Source organism: Lynx rufus, unplaced genomic scaffold, assembly GCF_022079265.1.
Source record: "Lynx rufus isolate CCGP_SWC_20201006 ecotype Redwood Valley unplaced genomic scaffold, mLynRuf1.p SCAF_12, whole genome shotgun sequence".
In the NCBI taxonomy this organism is placed as follows: domain Eukaryota; kingdom Metazoa; phylum Chordata; class Mammalia; order Carnivora; family Felidae; genus Lynx; species Lynx rufus.
Genome location: NW_025814826.1, coordinates 67,765,864 through 67,771,863, shown reverse-complemented (window position 1 = coordinate 67,771,863; position 6,000 = coordinate 67,765,864).

Genomic DNA, 6,000 nt, shown 5'->3' with positions numbered 1-6,000 from the left:
TCCAGTGGTGGCGACCGCGGACTTGGGGAGGGGGTGAGGACGCCCCCAGGTCCCGGCCCCGTAGCTTGGCGCGGCTCCACGGCCGACAGATGGCGCGGGCGGGGTGGGGATGGATAGGTGGGGGGTGGGGGGCGTCAGATGGCGCGGCCCCGGGCGGACCCCCCGCCCCCGCCCGCCGCCGAGGAAGCGCGCTGGGGCCCTGGGCTCTGCGCATCTGGAGGGGCCGCGTGCCCGCTGCGCCGCGCGGGTGGCAAGGGAGGTGACACGCCGAGCTGCCACCGCCGGTGCCCGGGGCTGTCCCGACATGCGCGGGCGGGGCGAGGTGGGAACCGCGCGGGCGGGCGCAGCTGTCTCCCGGCATCTGCGCCGAGACGGGGCCGGAGCCCAGAGCGCATGCGCAGCGAGGGCTCCCGGGGCAGGCGGGGACTAGCGCCAGCGCCCCCCCCCCCCGCCCCCCGCCCCGACCCCCCAACCCCCGCCGCCACACGGTTCTGGCGTCCCCACCCCCACCGGCCGCACGGCCCCTCCCCACTGGCCTCCCCCTCCCCCACCGCCCCCCCTCCCCGGCAGCACTGCTTGCCCCCCCCCCCAGCTCCACCTGCCCAGGGTGCCCCTCAGGCCCAGGTGAGCTGGCCAAGCCAGGACGGTGGGGGGTGATGTCAGGATTTGCGCTACTGTACAGGAAACCCAGAGGGGGAGGTAGAACATGGGGAGTCTTGGGGATAAAAGCATATAAAACGCAGATACAAAGAGGTGACGGGCGTCAGGTTTTTACCAGAGAGATAGGAGCGTGCTTGCCCTGCCCCTGAGGACCCCTCTCTGCGGCTCTAGCTTCCGGTGGCCCAGCTGACCCAAGGGTCACCCTATCACCCTTGTCTCCATGTCAGAAGTAGAAAACACGCCTGTTCCCCTGGGGGCCTGTTCCCACCAAGACTCCTACGCCAAGGACCCTACTGGAAGGTCAACCCATAGAGAAACTTGGGGTGTTCGTGAGCTGCCTGGTCCTAAGGGGAGGGCACAGATCACAGTGCACGGGCAAGGTGGGCTCCAGAGGGTCCCATGGAAGCTTCCAGAAGGTCCAACTTAGCCCAGCAGGAAGTTACTGCAGGGAAGGGCTCCTGGAGAAGAGCGGGCAGGGCAGCTCGGTGGCCGTTCTCGGGGCAAGAAGGAGAGGGGCCTGTCTGACTTGCTCCCCAGGCCCACCCTCCGCACGGGGACCCAAGCCTGAACCAGGTGGCCCTGTGAGAGGAGCCACTCATTCCGTGAGGGGGCCAGCGCCCAGATTCGTCCCAGTGGGGCAGGGTGCTCTCTCTCCGGCTCAGGGCATGGGTGCCGGGCGCTCACTCCAGGCCAGCCACACCCAGCACGTCGGGAGGTGGGTGTCTGACGGTGAGGGGGGAGCGGGTGCGGGACACGCAAGCAGCAAGCACGTGACTGCGGGGACATCCACGGGATGAGGGTGGGGCTTCAGAGCAGTGGCCCAGGGGAAGCAGCCCCCCACCTCTCTGAGCGAGGCACTCGTCTGCGAGCACCTGTAAGGTCCCCCGGTCTGGGTGGGGGTGGGGGGGCTGGAGACCAACGAGGGAGCACCAGGCAGGGCAGAGCTCCGGGCTGGGGCTTCCCTGACCCCAGAGTCGGCCTCCTCTCCTCCCCGGTGGTGGCCTCCCTGAAGGAGCCTGGGGTGGGGGCGGGAGGTGCGTGAGGGGTCACTGTGGAGAGGGGACCCCGGGCAGAGTGCTCTCCCTGCTCGCTCCCGCCGGGGAGGCCGGGTCAGCCTCCTGGGGCCCCAGGCCGAGTGGACCCCCTCACCGTCCCGGCCGCAGCGGGTGGGCCCCGTGCCGGGTGCTGTGGGCAAGGTGAAGGGGCGCAGGGGTGAGGGTACCGCGCGCCAGGGCCTTGGGGGTGGGGGTGGGGGTCCCCAGAGGGGTGGCGTGCCGCCAGGCCCTGGAGGAGATGTTGGCAGTGGGTTTGGGGAGAGCACCCCAGCTGGTGGGGCCCGAGGGGAGCAGGCATGTGGGTGCTGTGGGCACTGGGGTCAGGCTGCAGAGCGTCTCGGGCGCCTCGGGGCCTCATCCTGCGTCTTCTCCTGAGCAGAGCGTCCCGTGGCCCTTGGCTGCCATGGGGACACCTCAGCCAAGGCTCCCGGGAAGGGAGGCCGGCTCGGAATGATCTGAATGCTTGGGGTCGGGGTGCAGTGCGGCCGATGGGGGACGTGCCTGGAGGCAAGTGGCTGGGGTGGGGGCTGATTGCCGTGGAAGGGGGCGCCTGGAAGGGCTCTGGACCGTGACCTTCTTTTAAAAGCCACTTGCGCCGCTACGTTTTTATGAAAACAAACAGAATTTAATTCCAAACTGCATTTACTTTGTTTTCTCAAAGCAATGAAATTCAGCTCAATATGTTTTCCCAATCAAATCCATTTGACCACAGTGGAATAGATTCATCACAGATAACACATTCTGGTGGGGGGGGGTTGAGTAGGGGGTTCAGCTGAGAAGGGGTGTGGGAGGGAGGCCAAGGCTGCAGCCGGGACTTCTGGCTGTAGGTTCCCGCCCTCCCAGCTGGCCCGGTTCTGGAGGGGCGGTGGCCACATGGTTAATGGGTGGCTTCCGCGACAGCCTTCTTCAGCACTCCCCACGGCGGTGTCCACCCTGCTCCAGGACAGTCCCAGCCGCACACTCCAGGCCCTGCCCCGGGGAGCCCAAGGCCCAGTCCGAGGTCCGAGAATGTGCATTTTTCAAACACCCCAGAGGCCCTACGACTACTCCCTTGGGGACACCTGGCATCAGGCCAGGCACGCAGGAGGCCAGTCGTCGGGGTGGAGGTGGGAAGGGGCCGGAATGGGAAGGGGTGGCGGTCTTGCTGGGAGTGGGCATCCGGGGATGAGGGGGCGTTCCCAAGCAGGGGCGCCAGGTGCAGTGGCGGGATGGTCCAGTGGCCGGGGGCCTGCCCACAATCTGCCCTCCGGGGGGGTGGAGAGGGGTGGCAGAGACAAGGCTGAGCACGTGGCTAAGTCACAAGGGCCTCGGGAAGGGGGAAGGACAGTGGCCAAGAGGAAGGGCTTCCTGGGGAGGTGGCCTCTGAAATGGCCTCACAGGTGAGCCACAGCCAAGGCAGAGAAAGCAGAGGCCAGCCAGGGGACGGAGAGGGCAGAGCCCCGGCCGGGTGATCGCGGAGCAGGGCCCCCCCACCATGCTTTCTGACCTCGCCTATGCCTGCCTCGCCTTTCCTCCCTGCGGAGGGAACTGGAGCTTCGGGGTTGGATTTCAAGCCACTCTGCTGGCCGTGAGGAATGCAGCTGGCCAAGATTGGAAGGTGACCTCAGCCCAGGGTTGGGGGCACCCCCAGAGCCTCTTGCCCGCCCTAGCCTCCCCGCCGTGAGCCCAGCCACTGGGATTCCCAGCCCCAGCCCTGCCTGGGGACCTAGCTGGTGGCCCATCTATGCCCTGGCCCCCCTCAGCCACCAAGCCAGGGACCCCTCCCCCCCCCCCCCGCAGCATGTGGCCAGGGCCACTGCGCTGAGGGCAAGCGTGGGGAGGACAGCTTGGGGGTAGGGATGGCCTCCTCCACATGGAGAGGTGGGGGCCTCCCTGTGGGCTCACAGCTGGTCCCCCAGACAACTGAGGAGGGGCCAGGCCCACCAGGCTCTGCTGAGGCCACACATCGGCAGGAAACTTTCTGACCTGAGGACTAAGAGAAGATCCTAAAAGCCCTAGGGGTGGGGACGGGCCACACAGGAAGAAGAGAACGACAAAGGGAGGTACCAGAAGACAGCAGAGTGGCCCCCACGGCCAATTTGCAACCAGAATTCTGGGAAATAACATTTTAATGCATGCAAAGTCCCCAAAGTCCTGCCTGCCTTGTGTCTTTTCTGAGGAAGTATGCATTCTTTGTTTTTTCTTTTTTTTTAAGTTTTATTTATTTATTTGGTGGGGGGGGGGGGGCAGGGGCACAGGGAGGTAGAGAGGGAATCCCAAGCAGGCTCCACGATGCCAGTGCAGAGCCCCATGTGGGGCTTGAACTCACAAACCGTGAGATCGTGACCTGAGCGGGAATCAAAGCCGACGCTTGATCAACTGAGCCACCCAGACGCCCCTGAGGAAGTGTGCAGTCTGGGTGGCTCAGTTAATTCTGTCTCTATCAGAAGAAACAACGTGATGATGTGGGGGTGGGGCCATCCCCTCCCAGTGGAAGGGAAGGGGGGGTCTCTGAGGGGCCAGGATCCACTTGCCAATGCCCAACCCTCTTGCCAATGCCCAAGTCAAGTCACAGGTGGGGAAACAGGCGGGTTTAAGGCCTGGGGGGGCAGGGCTGGCTCTGCCCCTCCCTTGTGTCTCTGTCTCTGTCTCTCCCTCCATCTCCCCCACCGGGGCCCTGCTCCCCAGACAGGCCAGTTGCTCATTCCTGGCCGCGGGAGGGTCTGACTCAGGTGCAGTGCCTTCCTCAGCATAACGGTCCCCGGCCCACCGTCCGCCCACCCTGCCGACAAATGAGCCCGCTGGCTGGCCCCGTCTACCCCAGGTCCTTGGCCTGCCACCGGGTAGCCCCTGGGTAGCTGGGGGAGGGGCTGGGAGGGCTCGAGGGGGTGGGCCCAAAGGTACAGCCCAGGAGGCCCTCTCGGCAGAAGCAGCTCCCCATCAACCCCGTCACCCCGTCTCGGGCCGTTCCTGGGCTTTGATGTGCTCAGACCGCACCCCCAGCCGGCGGACCCCTCTCCTACACCCACTTGATCTCCCTTCAAAAGACCTAGGGACTCACCTTCCCCCCCTTGCCCTGGCCCGCGTGCCCTGGCCACCTGCGGGTCCACGCAGCCTCCTCGCGGGCCCCTCCCTGGCCCCCCGAACCAGCGTTCACCCCCAGCAGCACATGTCGCAGGGCACTTAGCCCACAACACGCCAGTGCGTCTCGCTCGGGCTCCGCCGGTGATGATCCTGCTTTGGGACCCTCCCACTTGCCCAGAATGTCCTTCCTGCCCTGTCCGTAACCCTGGATGGGTTTCCACAGACCCGGAAATCCCACGTCTGACCGCCTGGGGCCAGGACGAGCCTGGCCTGGGGGGGACTCAGCCCTCAGGGCCCGGCTGTGGCGCCGGCCTGGAGGCCCCAGTATCCCGGAGGCCTGCACTCACCCTGTCTCCGCAGGACCTCACACGCCTTTTCAGCCTGTCACTCGGGCGGATGCTCTCTGCCCCCTGGGTCCTCTGCCCCTCCAGGCCCGCAGGTGGTGGGGGACGGGCCCTGTCTCTGCAGGGGTGAGGCCCTCTTCAGTCCTCCCGCCCCTGTCGCACTACGCACGGTTCTGGTTCCGGCCTCCCCGGGGCTGAGTGGACGCCCGGTGAGCTTCAGGTCCCATACCTCCCAGGCCCCCCACCTTCTTGAACCTCCTGTGCCTGACTCAGACCCCTGGCCTGTGGTCAGTGTCACCCCCAGCCGTGAGGGAGGGTGCGGCTGCCTAGGGGGCCCCAGTGGCGGTGGGGTGCGGGGTCGAAACCCAGCTGTCCCCTCTCGTGCCGTCCCCACAGCCTCTCCTGGGAGACCCCAGCCCCCAGCAGACTGGCAGGCCCAAGGTCAGCGGTCTCCTTATCGACGGCATCCCTCTACCCCGGGGCTGGTGGAGGACGGAGGGAGGTATTCGGCTCAATAAGGCCCATCTTGTGAGACAATAAATTTGGCCATTGACCCGGCAAGCAGACATCGATAAATGAATGGTTAATATAAACATTGTCCTTCTCAAATTAATCCGGGCTGCAGGGGCGGGGCGCAGGGCAAGGGGAGGCTGAACTAAGAGGAGAGGGCGGAGCAGGAACGGGTCTCCGCAGGCCTGTCTCTGCGGACACAGGACTGCCTTCCCCTCGGCAGGGTCCTGGCTGGTGCTGGTCCGCCGCCCTGAGGTCAGCCAGATTTAGCAAATAAGAACCCAAGAGGCCTACTTACGTTTAGATTTCAGACCAACGAAAAGATCTCTTTATTACAGGGATCTCGCGTGCTCCATCTGGGAGATACA